Raw genomic sequence first — 23709 nt, forward strand, 5'->3', positions numbered from 1 at the left:
CCCACAGCTTCGGAGAGGAGGACACCAGATACTGGGCAAGGCCATGTGAGCTGCACTTGGAACTTCGTGAGGCAGGCTTTGTAGTGACAAGAGGGTCAAGTAATTCCCAGGACCTGCAGAAAGATGTGTTTAATTTATTGAATAATTTCTCACACTGGTGGGGAGATGGAATCCATTAGGTTGATGCCTGGATTGGTTGCAGCTGGTGCAGTGTACAATGTGGGAGAAACTTCTGTGGGTGGGGCACACATCTGGAGAGAGCAGGAAGACAGATCCATGCCTGGATCTTTGAGGCCCTGTGAGGTTTAAAGATGTCAAGTAGCACATGGACTGTCATCTAAGTTTCATAACACAATGACTCAGCATTCATGCCTATTTTCCCCCCAGGATTGACCAACTGTGGCTCTTATCTAGTGGGCAGTTAGTATCACATAGTGGAGCATTTTTTCCTTTTCTATTTCTCTTCCCATTAGGACTTCCATTCCATATTTTGTTTTGTTGTTGTTTAACTGCTAAGTTGTGTCTGACTCTTTTGCGACCCCATGGACTGCAGCCGGCCAGGCTTCTCTGTTCATGAGATATCCCAGGCAAGAATACTGGAGTGGGTTGTCCTTTCCTTCTCCAGAGCATCTTCCCAAGTGAGGGATCAAATCCACATCTATTGCTTGGCAGGCAGATTCTTTACCACTAAGCCACCAAGGAAACTCTTTTCCCTATGAGTAAGTAAATTTATTTCAATAGTTATAAATCAGACCGCTTCCAATGTTAAGATTAAAGTTAGAAAGGATGTAAAGTAGGTTATAAAAATTAATGCTTAAATACAACCAAGGAGGAAGAACAATTTTTTTTTCACAAAAGAAGAGATGCAAAGAATAAAATACAAAGATTGTGGGCTGTGATATTTGGTATGGTTTAGCATAATTTTGGAGTTTAAGCTTCCTGGCTGTCTGAAGGGGAAAAAAAAAAGCAAAAACAGCAACAGCCAACACAACCATAACCAGAACAAAAACAAATCAATTTGCAAGTTTCTTCTACCTGAAAAACAGGAGAAAACTACTCATTTAACACAAGAATGAATTGGCAATAGGTATTGAGTAACATAAAACAGGATACTACTGTGGGTCTACCAAAGTGAAAAAGACATATATTTATCAGATGATCTTTTCCTATAGCATTCCTTCCTAGAATGGAACTTATACTTTTCAAGAACATATTATGGACCAGACACTGTGCTTTGAACTTTAGGTATAGAATTTTAGCTAATATTCATCATAATGCTAGTAAATAATATTATATACTATTGTTGAAATTTTATAGTTGGATTAATAAAGGCACACAAAGGTTAAGTTAAATTCCCAAGATAAGAGACCTTGACAAGTTGACAAGTCAGGATTCAATCCAGGGTTCCTTGGCTTTTCAAAGCATAGGGTTGAACATTAAATATTGATTTCTTTTTTTTTTTTTATTTTTTTATTAGTTGGAGGCTAAAAGAATTCATTTGAACCAGTCCTAATGAGATGGATGAAACTGGAGCCCCTTATAAATATTGATTTCTATTCAGAGTTTAGGTAATGGCTTCCAGACATGCCACTCTCATAATATTTAGTACCTAGACATGTATACTTAAAACTTAAAAATTCATAGAAATGAGTTAAATTCCCTTAACTATTTTGCATGCGGGGAACCTTAAGTAGGCATTGAGTGAGTTTAAAATGTCACTCTGACCTACATGATGAAAGTTTGACGTTTCCACCTACCTTGCTCCCCTTTCCTGAATAACCATTTTGAAAATGAGAAACCTGAGCTTTTTTTTAACCAGTTTGTTATCAGATCATGAATAACAGGGACCAGATATATCATATTACTGTCAAGCCTACTTTCTCTCTGAGCTTGGTTTGGGAGCCTAGAAAGGTAAGGCAAATATTTCTTTGCAAACACTTAAAGTCTTTCCAATGGTTGAACAAATTACTTCCTGAAATTTTAAATGGCATTATCTCAGTCTAAAGCAATTTAATTGAATAAACTTAGAATAAGGTGGGAATGAATTACACTTTGCTTAATATGATATCCCCCTTGTGTTTATCTACTTTCTAAAGCAGTGTTTAATAAACCACATGAAGCATCACCAAGCCAGGAGTGTAGTGCTCATATTTGCAGGGAAGGCAACAGAATCTTCAATTTGAAGCAACAGGCCTGCTTGGAATTAAAAATGTAGTAATATTTTGTGCTGTTACAAACCAAAAACTGCTTCAAGGACACAACCAGGGCTAAACCGCCCAATTTGGTGAGTAGCTGAGAAATCACTATCTGTAAATGGCTACTAAATATTATTCTAAAAATGAATGCTAATAGTGATCTGGTCTCATTAAAATGTCTCCCTAACAGCAATTTCCGGCAAGGAAAAGAGATAAATGTTTAACTAGCCCCTGGAAGCTGGCAAATGATCTGCTGTCTAGCAAAATTCAACAAGCAGACCTCCAGAAATCCCGGAGTAAGGATGCGGGTTGCTGTTTCCTCTTGTTTTCCTGAACAATGAAACAATGAACAAGTAAACAAGGAAACAATCTCGGAAACAAAGGAGATAAGTGAATGTGCCAGAAGCTAAGAGATTTTGTGAGAGGGGAGGAAAGAAACTCGTAGCTTTATTTGGTTCAATTCAAAACGGTTTAAGGTCTTTCTAAGCTTGATTTTTCAGTCTTCCACCTTTTTTTTTTTTCCCTCACTCTTCCTCTTTATCTCTTGGGTTTGGGCCTCATTAAGTCCTTGAGAAGGGGATATATGTAACACAGACAGGAAGTAGCGTTTAAGGATGATTCTGAGGTTTTTTTCAAGAGGGAATATGATAAAGAAGACTTTATTTTTTCTTAATTTAGCTGTGCCTCAGTTACCTATGGCAGAAAAAATGTAGCAAAAATCAGCAATAAGGTGTGCAAAGCTGACTAGAACTTTCATTCTATCTTGTCTCCTGGGGAACTTAGTATGGTGACCTGTGTGCAGAATGATGAGAAATAGCCTCTAAGATAACATCTGCTCCCAATCTGGAGAGTGGGAGACTCTGCAAAAGGTATCACATTGCCCTATTCTACAATTTTGCATACAATTTTAGTCTCAGATGTATAATTTTTCATTTTCCATGTTACCTTTCAAGGCAACTATAACCTCTTGTTCAAACCTGTCAAAAGCATTTTGGATCTGGGCTCTGTGGTATGGCATATGACCTAATAGTCACAACGATACACCAGAGGTGAATTTGACAATATGTCACCATGTAATGTCCTCAACCAAGCCATTAGTGAAGAAAGAAAAAGTTGAACAGGATAGGTAAAGGGCAGATACCTGTGAAATACAGCCCATCCTTGTTCTTAATCGAAGTTATTATTTTTGGGCCGTTTACCCATGATTTCAGACTCAGGATTAATTTACAGAGCTCTATTAGACCCATTTACAGAAAATATATAGACACACATATAGTATTTTATATTAAGAAATTCTTTTCATGACTATGTCACTTGTTTCACATTATTGAAAGTATCTCTATACTTTTTAATAAATTTTATAGTTGTATAATTTTTATTAGAACTGCATTGAATCTGTAGATTAATTTAGGGAAAACAGACATGCTTAAATACTAGGACTTCCTATCCAAGAATATGGACAATTTAAAATTTAGATTTTAGACAAACATTGTGTGCTTGGTTAAACGCAACATTAGACATCCTATATTTTTATTACTATTAAAAGTCTATTATTTCAGATTATATTTTCCTACATTTAGTTGTGTATGGATTTTCAATCAACTCTTGTTAATGGACCTCATGTCCAGCAACCTTGCTAAACTCTGCTATAAATTATAATAATTTACTAATTTATAGAGAGAACACATTAGATTTTTTTATATATATCAAGAAGTCTAGTAATACATTTCTGGCTCTCTCTCCAATTCGTTTTTATTTTTCTATATGTTTCTATTGAACACTTTCGAATGCCTTTTTGGCATCTATTGAAACATTCAGTTTGTTTATTTTCCTCTAATCTGCTAATCTGTGAGTTACCTTTTTTTTTTCTCTTTAATGGTAGGAAAAAATCCTTGCATTCCTGCAATAAATACTTCTTCAAACATTATGTTCTTCGTTTTATGCTTTGCTTCATTTCTTTTAATGTACATAACTCCCACCAGTCATTAGCAATTTTTGTCATTGATATAATATTTATCTTTGTGTTTCTTTCCAGCTAAATAGTTTTCCTTCCATTTTTGTTTACATCTGGTATTTGTATCAAGCTCTTTTTTAAATATTTCATTTGATTTTTATCTTTTATTGAATTACAGTTGATTTACAATCTTGTGCTAGTTTCTGGCATAGAGTAACACCTTGAAGTCCAGTCCTCAGCCATACTCTCACATAACACAGGCACGATACTTTTTTCTACTTTTAGTGTGATTTTTTGAAGTATAATTCATTTACAATGTTGTGTCAATTGTGCTGAACAGTAAAGTAGTTCTGTTATATATATGTGTGTGTATATATATATATATATATATATTTGAATATGTGTATATATATTTACATTATTTTAAAATTATTTTCCCTTACCATTTCTTATAAGATATTCAATATAGTTTCTTGTGCTATATAGTAGGACTTTGCTGTTTATGCATTTTTTTATATAATAGTTTGCATCTGCTAATTAAAATTCCCAATCCATCCCTCCTTGACACCCCCTCCTCCTTGACAACCACAGGTCTGTTCTCTATGCCTGTGAGTCTTTTTCTGTTTTGTAAATAAGTTCATCTGTGTCATATTTCGGATTCCACACATAAGTGATATAAGGTATTTGTCTTTCTATCTTTGATTTCACTTGGTATGATAATCTCTAGGTCCATCCGTGTTGCTGAAAACGGCATTATTTCATTCTTTTTTATACACTAGGATATCACATATGCACTTGATATGTGTTTCTGGCCGAGTTTTGGAGTTATCTATCATATCATTCAGAGGTGTGATGGGTGGTAACATGGTAGAGTGTGCTATACACGTGTGCTCACTTTCATAGAAATCACTTTTCTCACTGCCTTTATTTCCTTTTCCAAAATTTTCCTCTACACCTTCTCATTATTTATTTATTTGTGCTAAAAACAAGGGAAAAATAAAGATCAACTCTAAAATAACATTTAGAAATGTTTAGAGGAATCCATGTGAATTGTCTCACAATAAAGATGGAACTCCAAGGCCATCATAGCCCCAAGGGTACCTAATGTACATCTTACTTGTTGAAAAATGAGAGACTTTTAAAAACATATAAATATCATTCTGTAGTGCTTACAATGTGTTTGAAATGTAACTCAAAGATATTAATACACATTTTTTTTAAAAGATGTATTAAGTTTGGGGGTCTTTAAGATGTATTAAGTTTTGGTCAGCCTCTTCTTCACTGTATTGCACCTTCCAGATGCTGCGTTTTCACAAATTGAAGTTTTGCGGCAACCCTACACTAAGCAAGTCTATCACACTATTTTTCCAACAGCATTTGCTCATTTAATGTTTCTGTTACATTTTGGTAATTCTTACAATATTTAAAGCTTTTTTTCTTATTCCTATGTTTGATATGGTATGTGATCAGTGACATTAGTACTGTGTTTGGGAGCAGTACAAACTGTGTCCCCAAGAGACAATGAACTTAATTGATGAGTTTATGTGTGTTCTGACAGCACCACCAACTCATTCCAACATCTCTCCACACCTCCTTTGGCTACTCTATCCCCTGAGAAATAGCAGTATTGAAATCAGGCCAATCAATAACCCTCCAATGGTCTCTAAGTGTTCACGTGAAAGGAAGAGTCACACATCTCTCACTTTAAATCAAGTGCTAGAAATGATTAAGCTTAGTGAGGAAGTCATGTCGAAAGCTGAGATAAGTCTAAAGCTAGTCCTGTTGTACCAGTTAGCCAAGTTGGGATGCACAAGGAAAGTTCTAGAAGGAAATCGAAAGTGGTACTTCAGTGAACACACAAATGATATAATTCCGAAACAGTCTTATTGTTGATATGGAGAAAGTTTCAGTGGTCTGGGTAGAAATTAAATCAGACACAACATTCTCCTCAAGAAAAAGCCTAATTCAGAGCAAGGCTCTGCCTCTTCAATTTTATGAAGGCTGAGAGAGGTGACAAAGCTGAAGAAGAGAAGTCTGAATCTAGCAGAGATCTGTGGTTGAGGATTAAGGAAAGACGCTGTCTCTATAACATCAAGTTGCCAGGTGAAGCAGAAAGCGCTGATATAGAGGGTACAACAAATGATCCAGAATATCAAGCTCAGGTTATAAATGAAAGTGGTTACACTAAACAACAGATCTTCAATGTAGAGGAAATGCCTTATATTGGAAGAAGATGTCATCTAGGACTTTCATGGCTATAACAGAAATGAGAAGTTATTTTCTGGCTTCAAAGCTTTAAAGGATAGGCTGACTCTTGTTGAGGGTTAATACAGCTGGTGATTTGAAGTTAAAACTAATGCTCATTTACCATTCTTATAACCTTAGGGCCTTAAGAATTATACCAAGTCTACTCTGCTTGTGTTCTGAAAATGTAACATCAATGCCTGGAGGGTGGCACATTTGTTTACAACATGGTTTACTGAATAGTTTAAGCCCACTGTTGAGACCAGTTGTTCAGTCACTCAGTCGTGCCTGACTCTTTGTGATCCCATGGACTACAGCATGCCAGGCTTCCCCATCCTTCACTATCTCCCAGAGAGAGGCCTACTGTTGAGACTTACCACTCAGAAAAAGAGATTAATAGACTTCCCTGGTGGCTTAAATGATAAAGAATCTGTCTGCAATTCAGGAGACCCAGGTTCTATCCCTGGATCAGGAAGATCCCCTGTAGAAAGGAATGGCAATCCACTCCAGTATTTTTGGTGGAAAATTCCATGGACAGGAGGAGCTTGGTGGGCTATACCCCATGGAGTCACAAAGAGTCAGACAAGACTGAGCAACTAACACTTTCACTTCAAAATATTACCACTTATTGTCAATGTACCTGGTCACCCAAGAGCTTTGACGAATATGTATAAGATTAATGTTGATTTCATGCCTGCCAACACAACTTCCATTCTTGCAGTTTATGGATCAAGGAGGCATTTTAACTTTTAAGTCTTATTATTTAAGAAATTTATTTCATAAGTCTATAGTGTCATATATTCCTCTGATGAATCTGGGCAAAGTCAACTGGAAAACTTCTAGAAAGTATTCATCATTTTAGATACCAAGAAGAGCATTTGTGATTCATGGGAAGAGACCAAAATATCAACATTAACAGGAGTTTGGAAGAATTTGATTCCAGCCCTCATGGATGACTTGAAGATTTCAAGATTTCAGGAGGAAGCAACTGGAGGAAATGACAAGGTTACAGTCCATAGGGTCACAGGAAGTCAGACACAACTGAGTGACTGAGTATGTACACATGCATGTAAACATATATCATGATGCATTCTGCTGAAAAATGGGACTTCTATGAAATTTGAGGTTGAAAAGCCATTGGCATTTTATTGAGAAAAGGTTATATGGGAATGCATATAATAGGTTATTCTTCTATTATATTTATTTACTTCCATGTTTATAAGAAAGCATGGTGTCTAAGTTTCCTTTTTAATAATGGTCCATGTCTAGTTTTCTTATTAAAATTCTTACAAATGGTCACAAAATTTTTTTTGTGGACTGGTTTATAAGCATTACTCTTTTCACTTTACTCACTTTTTTAAAAAGATTTTTTCTTTAAGAATGGGATTAATTTACTTGCAATATTTAGAGGAGCTAACTTGTGAAAACATCTGAAATCTGTCTATTCTTTGTGGTAGATAACTATTAACATAATAATTTTATTCAAAGATTGTAGGAATATTCAAGTTTTTTTCATCTGTTCTTGAAGGTCAGTGTTCATCTAATCACTTCTTTTATGTTTTTCCTCTTCTAATACATGCCAACAATAAGTTGTTTATAATATTTTTTCTCTTTTCTAATACATACCAACAATAAGTTGTTTATAATATTCTCAAACCCTTTTAAACTCTGAAGCAATTATATTTATAGTCCTTTTAATTCCTGATATTGTTTATTCATGACTTTCCTTTTTTTATTCTTAATAAATTTTATTAGCTTTATAAAGTTTTTAGGTCATTCAAGGAAACATTTGGCTTTATTTATTATCTTTATTGTTTTCTACTTTAATGGTTTGCCATTAAACTGTTTATATCTTTACTTCAATTATTTTATATTTAATGGTTTTGTGAAATTTCTAACTTCTTAAAGTAAATGTTTAATCAGTCATTTTTTAGCCTTTCTTATTGTCAGTTGTAAACATTTAAGGATGCTAATTTACCAAGTACTAGTTTAGCTCCATTCAGTAAATTTTGAAAGGGTTCAGTTAAATATTTTTTAATTCCATGAATCATTTCTCCTGAATTATTTAGAATTTGCTTTTAAATTTCCAAATATATCCATATTTTTAGCTACTCTTTAATTATTTATAATAGCTTAATTGCATTTTATTAAAACATATTTTCTATGATCCTGTCTTTGGAAAATGAGTGGGTGTACTTCCAAACAGCCATGTCCTAGGAAGTTACTCTAGAATGTATTTCCTTTGTTGTAGTGTGATTTTGAGTCCTAGTATTTTCAGAGTTGACCCGTCCTTGGTATTTCTTATTTTTTACAAGTTTTTCTATATATCTGTAGTGGGATTTCGATTCAGACAGACCTGGGTTCAAATTTCAGCCTAATCAACTTGTTTTTAAGCAAGTGATGTTACATCCCTGAGGCTTCCCAGAGGGCTCAGCCATAAAGGACCCACCTGCAATGCGGCAGACACAGGAGATGAGAGTTTGGTCTCTGGGATGAGAAGATTTCCTTGCAGGAGGAAATGGCAACACATCGCAGTATTCTTGCCTGGAAAATTTCATGGACAGAGGAGCCTGACAGGCTACAGTCCATGGGGTCCCAGAGCTGGACTTGACTGAATTACTGAGCACACACATGTTACCTCTTTGAGTTTGTATTAATTATCTGTTTCCTCAATAATGCTGAATAATAAACAACCACAACACTTCAGATGCAAACAAACGAATAAACGACATTTATCTAGTGCATGAGTTTGTGGGGTTTCGAGCAACTGTTCTGAACTCGGCTATTACAGTTAGTGCTTGCTCCTAAGCATGTGGTCATGTATGGATTGTCTCTCCAGCTCTGACGATCTTGTCTGAGTTTGCTCACAGTATGAGAAAGTAATTTTTTACTACAAATGTAGCTTTTGTTAGGTACATATGCTGTAGGATTTCGATTAAGACTTTATTTTGGTAATACATATTTTTCTAAAATTGTATTTCTAATCTAAATTTCCATTAATATTTTACTAGTATTTTCAGAGTTGACCTGTCCTTAGTATTTCTTAGTTTTTACATGTGTTTCTATATATCTGTAGCTGTATCCTTCCTCTTATTTTCAATGTAATTTGGCTTTGCCTTCTCTATGGTGCATTCCTGATTACACTTACTAGATTCATGTCTATTTCATTAGGCTTTTTCAAGAAGTTTTGTCTTTGCTGATACTTTTTATTTTCATGTAGTTAATTCTTTATTATGTCTTTGGTACAGTGGCTTAGTTGGTTACAGTGCTTGTCTAGTAAACAATTCAGATTTACTCTAATGATTTTTGTTTTAAAAATTTTATGTGAAACCATGAAAATAATTTGCCATCATTCTTCCTTTAAAATGTATTTTAAGACTGTCTATTGTGATGGATAGATCAATAGATAAATGATAGAGCTATTTTAAATACATATATGTATGTGTTTATAATTTTATATATTATGTTTGGGGAACATAATCTTTATCATATTGACTCTGCTTTCAGTTCATATGCTCGGTCATGTCCAACTGTCTGCGACCCCATGGACTGCAGCACTCCAGGCTTCCATGTCCATCACCAACCAACTCCTGGAACTTGCTCAAACTCATGTCCATCGAGTCGGTGATGCCATCCAACCATCTCACCCTCTGTTGTCCCCTTCTTCTCCTGCCTTCAATCTTTCCCAGCATCAGGGTTTTTTCCAATGAGTCAGTTCTTCACATCAGGTGGCCAAAGGATTGGGGTTTTAGCTTCAATATCAGTCCTTCGAATGAATATTCAGGACTAATTTCCTTTAGGATGGGCTGGTTGGATCTCCTTGCAGTCCAAGGGACTCTCAAGAGTCTTCCTCAACAACACAGATCAAAAGCATCAATTATTTGGTGCTCAGCTTTCTTTATAGTCCAACTCTCACATCCATACATGACTACTGGAAAAACCATAGCTTTGACTAGATGGACTTTGTTGGCAAAGTAACATCTCTGCTTTTTAATAAGCTGTCTAGTTTGGTCATAACTTTTCTTCCAAGGAGCAAGCTTCTTTTAATTTCATGGCTGCAATCACCATCTGCAGTGACTTTGGAGCCCAGAAAAATAAAGTCAGACACTATTTCCATTATTTTCCAGGAAGTTATGGGACCAGATGCCATAATCTTAGTTTTTTGAATGTTGAGCTTTAAGCCAACTTTTTCACTCTCCTCTTTCACTTTCATCAAGAGGCTCTTTAGTTCTTCACTTTCTGCCCTAAGGGTGGTGTCATCTGCATATCTGAGGTTATTGATATTTCTCCTGGAAATCTTGATTCCAGCTTGTGATTTATCCAGCCCAGTGTTTCTCATGATGTACTCTGCATGTAAGTTAAATAAGCAGGATGACAATATACAGCCTTGATGCACCCCTTTCCCCATTTGGAACCAGCCTGCTGTTCCATGTCCTTTTCTAACTATTGCTCCTTGACTGGCATATAGATTTCCCAGGAGGCAGGTAAGGTAGTCCAGTATTCCCACCTCTTGAAAAGTTTTCCACAGTTTATTGTGATCTACACAGTCAAAGGCTTTTGCATAGTCAATGAAGCAGAAGTAGGTGTTTTTCTGGAACTCTTTTGCTTTTTCAGTGATCCAATGGACATTGGTCCTTTGATCTCTGGTTCCTCTGCCTTTTGTAAATCTAGCTTGAACATATGGTTCATATACTGTTGAAGCCTGGCTTTGAGACTCTTCTTTATATATTGACAAATATTTTACTCCATATACAGTCACTTAAAATGTACCTCCTGTAAACCAGAATTGAAAGAGACATGTGTACCCCAATGTTCATCACAGCACTGTTTACAATAGCCAGGACATGGAAGCAACCTAGATTTCCATCAGCAGATGAATGGATAAGATAGCTGAGCTGTGGTGAATATACACAATGGAATATTACTCAGCTGTTAAAAAGAATGCCTTTGAATCAGTTTTAATGAGGTGGATGAAACTGGAGCTTATTATACAGAGTGAAGTAAGTCAGAAAGAAAAACACCAATACAATATACTAACACATATATATGGAATTTAGAAAGATGGTAACAATGACCCTATATGTGAGACAGCAAAAAAGACACAGAAATAAAGAACAGTCTTTTGGACTCTGTGGGAGAAGGCAAGGGTGGGATGAGAGAATAGCATTGAAACATGTATATTATGATATGTGAAATAGATAGCCAGCCCAGGTTCGATGCACGATGGTGCATCAGGATGCTCAGGGCTGGTGCACTGGGATGACCCTGAGGGATGGGATGGGGAGGGAGGTGGGAGAGGGGTTCAGGATGGGGAACACATGTACACCCATGGCTGATTCATGTCAATGTATTGCATAAACTGCTACAATATTGTAAGGTAATTAGCCTCCAATTAAAATAAATAAATTAATTTAATTAAAAAAATCACAAACCACCTCAAAAAAATGCATCTCCTCTGCTTAAAATGTATTTGCATATGAGTGTGAGGACAAGCCATAGTATTTGCAAACTGATATACGTCTTTCTGGACATTCACAATTCATTTGTCTTTTTGATGAGCATTTTCCCTACAACCTTTTACTAGGTTACAATGAAAAAAATTCTTTATTTGATTTCTATCACCTAGTTACATGCTGCTACTCATAAAATTTATTTTCTTGCTACTTGTTCTGTAATTTCCACGATGGTTTCTGTTTCTGTTACACTTAAAATGCACTTAGAGCTCCTGCATGAAAGGTTCTCCCAAAACAGATATGGTAGTATTTCAGTACCACGATTTACTTACCCCTAGTTGGATTCAGGCAACAAAAATCTGAGTCAGTGTCCGGAAGCATAGTCATGTGAATCAAGCCTGAGGTGTTGCTCTCAAGTGTATAGCCTAATGCATACACTCTATTCTCACACCCTATTCATGCAAGGTTGAGAACTCCATTATTATTATTATTGCCAATCTCAACGTCCTTAAACCACCCATTTTTGCAATAAAAAGACATTTTTATTATACCTCCAGTATTGTTCAGAGCTAAAGATGACTGAAGCTCTTGTAGCAGCTGCCTCAAGATTACTGGCTTCTATGCGGAAATTTCCAGATACTAACATTATCTGGGGAGTATGCAGTGTTTTAGAGAACTAAGTCTAAAATTCAAATGAACAAACAAAAGTATATACTCCCCATTATCAATGCTGAATATTGAAGATTAAATTACAAGTGAACAACAGTTCTATAATAGAAAAAGTAACAACAAAAAATCACTCCTAAAACATCACTCAAAAATAATGGCTAACATTTTAATTTATGACATTAGGCTGTAACTTCGCTTATATCCATATCCATACACACTGACACACGAGTATATATATACGTATATATATGCTTGATATATATGTACATTTATATGTATACTTGTACACATTTATTTTTCACTATCAATCTATATATTTCCAGTTATTTTTTCTATCTACACAAACTTGTACACATATATATAATCATATAGAATATATTTTGAAATCTGCTTTTTGATATTAATTATATGAGGATTTTATTTATGTCAATAGATACATACATTGAAGCATCCTAATCTGCTTCAGTTCTGTCTGACTCTTTGCAACCCTATGGACTATAGCCCATCAGGCTCCTCTGTCCATGGGATTCTCCAGGCAAGAATCTTGAAGTGGGTTGCCATACCGTCAGGGGATCGTCCCACCTAGGAATGAGCCCATGTCTCTTGCATCTCCTGCACTGGCAGGCAGGTTCTTTACCACTAGCACCACTTGGGAAGCCCAGATATCTACACTATTATTTCATATTTCTTTATCATCTCATTTTATGTTTACACACTAATTCAACTCATGTAATCTGAAATCTATTATTGGACATTTATGCGTGTTCCAGTTTTATTTTACTACTTTTAACAACACTGTGATGAAAATATGTGTGTCACATCAACTTTCCCTTATCTGACAATTTCCTTAGGAAAAATATTTGTAAATTAAATTATTAGTTTAGTGAGATTTCTGTGATGCAGATTCAAGTTATCCTCCAGAATATTTCTATTACTGACATGTGATAACTTTAAATGTAAAGAATAACAAATATTATTTTATATATGCTAAAATAATTTTCTTAAATTTATCACTTTTATTCTGTTTGACAGTTTTGTATATTTATTTTAAAAATTAACTATAAAATCTAATCAGTCATTTTCTCCATGGTTTCTGCTTTTACTGATATGCTTTAAAAACTTTTTAATTTGCCAAGTCTATAATGGAATTATTAATTATACTGTCTTTTTCTTCTTTGATGCTTTTTGAAACATAAACTATATTTAGTTTATTTTAGTATAAATGTGAACTACATTATCTGACATGCTCAATGCTTTTTTTTAACAAAGAAATGGGTTTCCTAGCATCATTTTTGAATAATTCATTACCTGACTAATAAAATTAAATTTTAAATATTTTAAAACATATTAAATTTTATGTTTAATGTCTTTCTAAATATTTTCTATGCTATTTCACTAATGTGTCTGCCTATTCTCTCATAGCCATGGGCTATGTAAATTATTTTGTCTGTTTAACATAATTAATTTTAGAAATATCTTGCTATCACAATTATTACACTGCATTTATTCTTATATAGACATACTTAAGATAATTTTGCCTATTTTTAAAAATATATTTTGAGATTTGATTAAGATTACTTTTGCAGACTAATTTCAAGAGAGTTGAAATATTTACAATATTAAAGCTTTCCATTTCTAACAAGCCATTTATCCTCTGGCAAATGAGTAATCAGGCTGTTTTAGAGAAATCCAAAAATTGAAATTTGGTGTAAATATATTTCATACATTAATTCATCACAATGTTAAAGAGATTTTCTAATACATTTACTCATTTAGTTAACTCAGGCATATCTACGGATACAATGTTAGTAGTAAGAATATTATAGTGACTACACCAATTATAACTGCAATATTTTATATTTTAATTCGGAGACATTTGATATTTTCAATATTCATGAACAAAATGTTGGCTAAGAAATGTATAAACTTTCACAGGCATTTGCATTACTAACACAACTTTTTATATGTAATCACCCTTGCTCATCCAAAGTCATAGAGCACCTGGTGTGTAACAAACACTAAGACAAACAATGGGGATACAAAATTAATAGATCAATATATGCTTTGGAACCTTAGAGTGAATCAAAGTAAACAAATTTTCAATCTATTATAATTTCCTGTGATGCATGTTTTATTGAAATCATAAAAATAAAAATAATGGAAAAATCACAAAATAATAGATTATTCAGAAGGAAGTAACTAGTATGTGAATCAAGGAAACATTTATATTGTAAATAACCTATATCTTCCTGTGCTCCCATGCATAAGCCATCACCAATCTTATCAATTTTCCTTTCTAACCAAATCCTCATCTTTTCAAATTTGTCCATCTTCTCTGCTCCCAGGATAGTGTAAGCTAGTATCACCTCTCATCTTGACAATTGTAAGAGTTTGTTTTTACCAGTTTTGTTCCCATCAATTTTTTTTAATTGAGGTAAAAATCAGATAAACTAAAGTTAACCATTTTAAAGTGTGCAAGTCAGAGGTTTTTGGTACATTCAACAGTGTTGTATGATTCATTATAAATGCATTTACAACCTCTGTGGCAACCACTAAAAACTGAGAAAAAAAAAAAGATGTATAACTAACATGCTAAGAAGAAAGAGAAAGTTGAATTTAATAAAATAATTGAAGCCACAAAAGGTAAAAACAAAACAGGAATGGGAGGAAAAATAGGAACAAAGAAAGAGGACAACAAATAGAAAAGAGTAACAAATATGGCTTTCCTGATCTCTCAGTATTTAAAGAATCTGCCTGCAATTCAGGAGATAAAGGATGTGGGTTCTGTCCCTGAGTCAGAAATGGGGAAATGGCAACTGCTCCAGTATTCTTACCTGAAAATTGGATGGAGGAGCCTGGTGGGCTATGGTCCAAAGGGTCACAGAGAGTCAGACACGACTGAGTGGCTAACACATGGCCCAACCAATATGGTAGATGTTAATCTAAATATATCTAAATAGCCATTATGAAGGTAAATGGTCTACAAGTATCAGTGCAAAGACAGAGATTGTCAGAGCAGATTAAAAAAAGGACCCAACTCTACATTGTCTGTAGAAAACCCACTTTGGATTTAAAGATACATACAAATTTTAGACAAATGGATAGAGAAAAATGTATCATGCTACCATTAATCTAAAGAAAAAGGAGTAGTTATAAATTTCAAACAGAGTAAATTTCAAAGCCATCATATTTGCTAGAGACAAAGAAGGACATTATATAATGATCGAAATAGCATTTCAGCGAATATGTGACTTACTAAGTTTTTGCAGTTAGTAACTGCCAGAGTCAAGAAAGGAAATTCCTAATATTTGACTTTATTTTTTCCACGCCTTTTAGGATAACCCCCAATATTGTTTTATGCATATTTTTAATCTATTTAGATTCTGTTCAGGAGTCTACTTCTAAGAGTAAGAACAGAACACCCAAAGATTCCCCCAGGAGACTGAGACTCAAAGAGCACCACTAAGTTCTTCTTGCAAGTTGCAGTTAAAGCTGAAACACACAGAGAAAGTGCTACTCAGCAAAGCACAAATTCTTGCCCTTTGTTCTGCCCACGGACTTCCCTCGTGGCTCAGTTGTTAAAGAATCTGCCCATGGAAAAAAAAAATTAAATTTTTACTTTACTGGAATATACATTTCAATCCAGTTCCCCCTGAATGAAAATGTTAGGGTCAGCACATTCAGTGTGATACAGCTTGTTGAGAAATCTGCATTCCCTAAGAAAAATCTTCCCATAGTCTACTTCATTTCACAAGGGATTGCTTCCAATCAAGACAACTATTTTAGTTCAGAAGAAAAATCCAGAGAAGGAAATTATAGCTATTATAATCCCATAATAAATTGTAAAGAAAAGACTACAGTGAAACTGCTTCCTCTAGAGGATCCACAGGGCGGCATTGAAGGAGCCAGAATTAGCATATAGTTATTAGATATTCACTTCCAACTGCTGATCTCCGTTAGTGGTACAATGGAATGGTCTCCAAAGAACTTTAATATACTTTCTGTCTCTTAAAAATGCTCTTTTAGTGTACAGTTGCTTCATTATATTGATAGACTTTTGTTTAGTATAAAAATGATACCTTATCATAAAATCCAAACTTACTGCAGAATCATGTAGAGACAAAGCCTGTCTTTACCCCTAAATCAATCTATTTATATTTATAAATATTATTTCTGATTAGTGGGTTTATACCAGGCACAGTGTTCTGCAACTTGCTTACTTAATGTAATACTATGGGGTAGTTATTCTTCCATATTACTACTAGATGCTAACTATTCTTTTTATGGCTCATAGAACCCTGTTATAGACATAGAGCAGTTTGTTTGCCCTCACTTACAGATAGACATGGAGTTGGTTTTTAATGATTAAGTATTAAAATGTTAACCAATATGCATATCTCATATATATTCTCATCATCAATGTATATTTACAAATGAACCCACATGCTCCTCTATTTATATACATATTAGTATGTATTAACTTGCAATCCTTGTAAAATACTTGTATATATGTGTATTGTATATGCATGTATGAATATGTGTATCTTATGTATGATTTTTTCCCCTTAGTTCAGATACCAAGAATGGGAATGAATTGGTCAAAGATTAGATAGAATTTAAATTTTGATCAATATAGCTAAACAATTTGCAAAATAGCATAGAGTAACACTGTCAACAATATATTAGAATGCCAATTTATCCACTCACTTGCTAACACTGATTATTAGTTAAATTCAGTAGTTTGAATATAGTGGACAAAATGCATTATCTTGGTTGTCCTTCTTTTGTATAAAGAAAATAGCCTATAGCATATTCTGTTTTTCAAGTATGTCAGTAGAGAATGTTTGAACTGAGCACCTTATAATATTTTTTATGATCTGCATTCTTGTTGAGAAAAATAATAATGACAATAAGAACAAGTTATGGCCTGTTTATATTAATCTCACAATCTGCAAGCTTGTGAAGTCACTATCTCCTTTGCATCCTCACTGAGCCTGTGTCTAGTTATCAGCACACTGATGATTATCACAGTCCTGCAGAAACTGAAAAGAAATTGAAACTCAGAAAAATGAGATGACCAAGGTCACACAAGACCATCTAAGATAATGTGTGAAAATGACTTTAAAAGTGTAAAGATCCTTGTACAGCTTAAGAAGTGAAAATCTGAAGATAAGAAACCATTTGCCTTATTGAATAGAAGAAAAATTCATGCTTCTCAGCTGGAAAGCTGGTCTCTACCAAAAATGAAAATGGAAATGTTTAGGAAAGCTTTTTCCCCATATTCAGAGACTACTCTGAGACAGGTGCATATCAGGACACAGCTGCCACCTCCTGCCTAGTGAAATCTTTGCTAGAATTCAGTCTTTGCAAGAGCTGGGTATGAATTTTTCATAGACCGCTGGAAGGGACCTGAAGCAAGAATTCTTCAAACAGTCCTGGCAGCATCAGGTTATATAAAACACTAGAAAATAAGGGATGCAAACGTGAGTGAGCAAAAGGAGAACAGAGCAAAAGCAATTTTCCATTTTGATTTTTTTTTTTCCTCTGAGAGCGACAGTTAATTTTCACTCTATGAGCTAGGTGGTACAGCTGAACCTTAATGTGTAAAGCTGCATGAACGTCCATACATATGACAAACATGTTGGTTTCATGCACACAGTCACAAGGATGAGCACACACATGTAAATGCACATGCACATACCAATGCATTCTCCAAAAATGAAAACATGAACACAGGAAAGTGTGTGTGCATATTCGTGTCGACCAGTAAATGTTACAGTAACTTCTCCTATCACTTCACTAAAGCATTCACACAGTTGCATGGAATCATACCCAGTATTTATGTTCATACACATAAAACAAGATAAACATGTACTACCTCGAGTGCATGCATGCATACATGTGTTTGTAAACATATTCTTGCACAGAAAGAAATAAAAGTGCATGCATACTCAAAGATCTCCAAGGATTTCAGGTCAGTATAACCCTGATGCCATATCTCAGCAAAAATGGTAAAAATAAAACAATAACAAAAGTATACATTAATACTTCTTAAGCACATCCCTAGGGCTGCCAAAATTTTTATTTTAGCAAATCAAATCAGCAACAAAACATAAAGATAATAAATCATGAAAAAGTTGCATTTATATCAAAGCTTTACAAATATAGAAAACTTCATAAATATGTGGGGCTTGATTTCTGACAAAATTTATTATTTCCAAAGAACCATTTTATCATTTTTGTAATAAGCATAAGCCAAGCCCTAATATGGGACAGACACTATGCTAAATTCTGTGAATACAAAGATTAATAGAATATAATACTTGTCTTTCAGGAGCTCATGGACTATTAATGAAGCATACAGTCAAAATCAATAGGCAAGTGCCTGATGCCACTGTTTATAGACAACATGACTGTTTTACAAAAGAGTTCTTCAATCGCCAGTGAGGAAGATGAGTTCAGGAAAGTAGACTCAAGAGACAGTGCCTGAATTGCCAATCAAAGGGCAGGAAAACAATGAATTAAATTCAAAAGAGTAGGAAGATCACTTTAGGTGGTGACAACAGTATAAGCAAGACTACAGGGAACTCAAACCCAACATGCACACGAGAGTAACTTCTAGAACTTCAGAATTGATACAGCATAGAAGAAAAAGCAAATTTGCCATAAGAGACTGATAGGAGACATGCAGGTAAAAACTTCGAATGTCTTTTTTTTTTTTTTTTTACTTTTAGCTACAGTAAGTTCTTAGCAGTAAAGTGACTCAATCAGAATCTCATTTTCATGTTGCTCTCCGCTTCTTGGGATGAAATTAAATTCAGTTGTGCAAGTTTAAGACAAAACACTTTAAAAGATTATTTAAGTTGTCAATTCCTGGAATGATGAAGACATGTCTTAGATCAGTAATGATGGAAAGAAAACGATGGATCTGATTTTTAAAATATCGATGGATCTGATTTTCAGAAATTGGCATGTTAATGATTGGATCCGGAGAAGGCAATGGCGACCCACTCCAGTACTCTTGCCTGGAAAATCCCATGGACAGAGGAGCCTAGTAGGCTGCAATCCATGGGGTCGCAAAGAGTACGACACTACTGAGCAACTTCACTTTCACTTTTCACTTTCATGCATTGGAGAAGGAAATAGCAGTCCACTCCAGTGTTCTTGCCTGGAGAATCCCAGGGACGGGGGAGCCTGGTGGGCTGCCGTCTATGGGGTCGCACAGGGTCGAACACGACTGACGCGACTTAGCAGCAGCAACGATTGAATCAGAATATGAGAGAACAGTGTCTAGACTTGCTCTGGGGTTTCTAACATGGACAAATGAATCAAGATCCTGCCAGATGAAAACATATTATGTGAGCATATGGCAGAGGAAAGTATAAAGCAATCATAACAATATAAAATATAAAGCAGGACATAAAAATATAAAGCAGTATATTGAGATGTCTCTTGTATACCTAGACATATGTGTTTTAAAGTCAGAAGAGAAATATTGGATGAAAATATGCAACAATGCATCAACAGTTTATATCAAGGATGCATATAATTTTATATGAGTAATCAGAAGAGTATAGAACTGTAAGAATTAGCATCATTTAACAGACAGACAAAGGAAAAGGAAACTTGCAAAATGGAGATAAAATTATAGTGTGAGACATATAGGGAGAATCAAGACTCTGTATAAGGATGTAATCTAAGTGTTAAAAACTTAAGTATGAAAAAACTAATCCATAGTTAAAAGCTATAGACATCCATGAAGGTAGTTTAGAGTATTGTGCAGAAACCAGACTGAAGAGCATTTTAACAGAATATGAGTCAAGAAAAATGTAACTTTCATGGAGAACACACTTTGAGGAAGCTTGGATGAGAAGAGAAAATTATGTGGGAGTTAGAGCTGACATTTTTTAAAGAAATTGGTGTCTTTATATTTTTATTGATTTATTATTTGGCCACACCATGTGGCATGCAGGATCTTAGTTCCCTGACCAGAGCCTGAACCCAGAACCCCTGCACTGAGAGCACAGGGTCTTAACCACTGGACTGCCAGGAGTGTCCTTAAAACTTACTTTTTGAATTTATGTTACTGGTAAATTTTAGAGTATTAAAAACTTGAAAGGTGACAGCCAGGATACAATAAAATATATTTATTGAGTTTTATTATGTAACAGGTATTTTTCTTAAGCATTTTGCATGGGTTAACTTTGTTATCTCTATTTTATAAACAAATAATTTGAGACATGGGACCGTAGATAACTTACCCAAGTTACTTATCTGCTAAGTGTGGAATCAGAGTTTGAATATAGTGCTCGGGCCTGGTGCACTGGGAAGACCCAGAGGAATCGGGTGAAGAGGGAGGTGGGAGGGGGAATTGGGATGGGGAATGCATGTAACTCCATGGCTGATTCATGTCTATGTATGACAAAACCCACTGAAATGTTGTGAAGTAATTAGCCTCCAACTAATAAAAAAAATAAGAAAAAAAAATGAATATAGGCAGTCGGCCACATAACCAATACTTTAAGCTATCAAATGACATCAGTCATTGAAGTTGTAGTGTTAAAAATACAGGGGAAAGAATAAAAGATGGACTGAGTCATGTGCCTTGGTAACCAAACAGCTGGAAAAGATGAGTGAGAAGGATGCAGGGTGAGAGTTTGAAGATGTAGCCGAGGAAAAGAACTTCATCAACTGAGCCTCAAAGAAAAATAAAAGTAGGTGAGGCTCAAGATACACTTCTGCTAGCAACTAAAAGTTTAGAGATAACATGATTAAAGGCCTTATACTTTTGAAGAAGGAAGACATTGTTGTACTGCACCTTTTTGTTGTTTAGTCGCTAAGTCATATCCAACTCTTTTGCAACCCCCTGGGACTTCAGGCTCCTCTGTCCGTGGGATTTCCCAGGCAAGAATACTGGAGCAGGTTGCTATTTCCTTCTCCAGGGGATCTTCCCGAAAGAGGAATTGTTGAGCCCGCCTCTCCTGCATTAGCAGGCGAGTTCTTTACCCCTGAGCCACCAGGGAGGCCCCACCACAATTTTCTCTACTTGTGAAAAAAGAAAGAAAGAAATTCTCCCTTCAGCCTTTAACCCAACCTTCTACCTGTTCTTTACATTCAATCCCCTTGGATTCTTCCAAGGACTGGAGCCCTTACTCCTCTTTCTTCCACTTCTTTATCAAGATTGGCATCTCCTTCTACATGTTGCTCCTTTTTCATTCATCTCTTTCTCCATCTTTAAAGTTACTTTATATATCACTTATGCATGGAATCTAAAATTTGACAAAGTGAACTTATCTAATAAACACAAACAGACTCACAGACACAGAGAACAGACCTGTGATTGCCGAGGGGAATGAGGATGGGGAATCGAGATGGATGGGGAGGTTGGGATTAGCAGATGCAAGCTATTATATATAGAATAGGTAAACAATTGTATAGTGCAGGGGACTCTATTCACCATCTGGTAATAAATGACAATGGAAAAGAAAATAATAAAATTACTTTGTTATGTTGTAGTCAGTCACCCTCTGGGAATGATGAAATTCTGATTGACAAAAGGTGAACTGCTGCTTCTAAGCCATGCTGTGTGGGGCTACCCAAGATGGATGGGTCATGGTGGAGAGGTCTGACAGAATGTGGTCCACTGGAGAAGGGAATGGGAAACCACTTCTGTATTCTTGCCTTGAGAACCCCATGAACAGTATGAAAAGGCAAAAAGATAGGACACTGAAAGGTGAACTCCCCAGGTCAGTAGGTGCCCAATATGCTATTGGAGATCAAGGGAGAAATAACTCCAGAAAGAATGAAGGGATGGAGCCAGAGCAAAAGTAACACCCAGTTGTGGATGGGACTGGTGATAGAAGCAAGGTTCCATGCTACAAAGAGCAATATTGCGTAGGAACCTGGAATGTTAGGTCCATGAATCAAGGCAAATTGGAAGTGGTCAAATAGGAGATGGCAAGAGTGAACATCGACATTCTAGGAATCAGCGAACTAAGATGGACTGGAATGGGTGAATTTAACTCGGATGACCATTATATGTACTACTGTGGGCAGGAATCCCTTAGAAAAAATGGAGGGGACATCATAGTCAACAAAAGAGTCAGAAATGCAGTAGTTGGATGCAATCTCAAAAATGACAGAATGATCTCTGTTCATTTCCAAGGCAAACCATTCAATATAACGGTAATTCAAGTCTATGCCTTGACCAGTAACACTGAAGAAACTGAAGTTGAACAGTTCTATGAAGACCTACAAGACCTTCTAGAACTAACATCCAAAAAAGATGTCCTTTTCATTATAGGGGACTGGAATGCAAAAGTAGGAAGTCAAGAAACACCTGGAGTAACAGGCAAATTTGGTCTTGGAGTATGGAATGAAGCAGGACAAAGGCTAATAGAGTTCTGCCAAGAGAACACACTGGTCATAGCAAACACCCTCTTCCAACAACACAAGAGAAGACTCTACACATGGACATCACAAGATGGTCGACACTGAAATCAGATCAATTATATTCTTTGCAGCCAAAGATGGAGAAGCTCTATACAGTCAGCAAAAACAGACTGGGAGCTGACTGTGGCTCAGATCATGAACTCCTTATTGCCAAATTCAAACTGGAATGGAAGAAAGTGGAGAAAACCACTGGATCATTCAGGTATGACTTAAATCAAATCCCTTATGACTATACAGTGAAAGTGAGAAATAGATTTAAGGGACTAGATCTGATAGACAGACTGTCTGATGAAATATAGGTGTAGCTTCATGACAGGAATAAAGGCCATCCCCAAGAAAAAGAAATGCAAAAAAAGCAAAATGGCCATCTGAGGAGACCTTACAAATAGCTGTGAAAAGAAGAGAAGCTAAAATCAAAGGAGAAAAGGAAAGACTTTCCCAGTTGAATGCAGAGTTCCAAAGAATAGCAAGGAGAGATAAGAAAGCCTTCCTCAGTGATCAATGAAAAGAAATAGAGGAAAACAACACAATGGGAAAGACTAGAGATCTCTTCAAGAAAATTAGAGATACCAAGGGAACAGTTCATGCAAAGATGGGCTCAATAAAGGACAGAAATGGTAGGGACCTAACAGAAGCAGAAGATATTAAGAGGAGGTGGCAAGAATACACAGAAGAACTGTAGGAAAAAGATCTTCATGACCCAGATAATCATGGTGGTGTGATCATTCACCTAGAGCCAGAC

This window comes from Cervus canadensis, chromosome 5, assembly GCF_019320065.1.
Source record: "Cervus canadensis isolate Bull #8, Minnesota chromosome 5, ASM1932006v1, whole genome shotgun sequence".
Taxonomy (NCBI): Eukaryota; Metazoa; Chordata; class Mammalia; order Artiodactyla; family Cervidae; genus Cervus; species Cervus canadensis.